Source organism: Penaeus monodon, chromosome 20, assembly GCF_015228065.2.
Source record: "Penaeus monodon isolate SGIC_2016 chromosome 20, NSTDA_Pmon_1, whole genome shotgun sequence".
Lineage (NCBI taxonomy): Eukaryota > Metazoa > Arthropoda > Malacostraca > Decapoda > Penaeidae > Penaeus > Penaeus monodon.
Window position 1 is genome coordinate 11,471,269 of NC_051405.1, and position 212 is coordinate 11,471,480.

Genomic DNA, 212 nt, shown 5'->3' on the forward strand with positions numbered 1-212 from the left:
CCGTGTGCCTGTCCGTGTGCGTGTGTTTGTAATTATGTTTACCGTCTCATTTATTTGGATGTGACAGCATTTTTCCACAAGTGGTTACTGGCGTCACTAGTAATGAAGTCTTCTTTTGATATCGATGTTTGTTTACATCTTACAAGACATAACTACATTTCAAAATTTTTATGTTTCTTTTCCGCTCTTGCTCATTTTAATCCCCCCTCCTC

At 38.2% G+C, this 212-nt stretch overlaps 1 protein-coding gene across 1 annotated transcript in view; it reads left to right on the plus strand.

The window, feature by feature from the left end:
* The window catches only part of LOC119585613 (open rectifier potassium channel protein 1-like), a gene marked incomplete in the record, with an annotated part of 57,788 nt that overhangs the window by 41,752 nt on the left and 15,824 nt on the right, over nucleotides 1–212 (plus strand).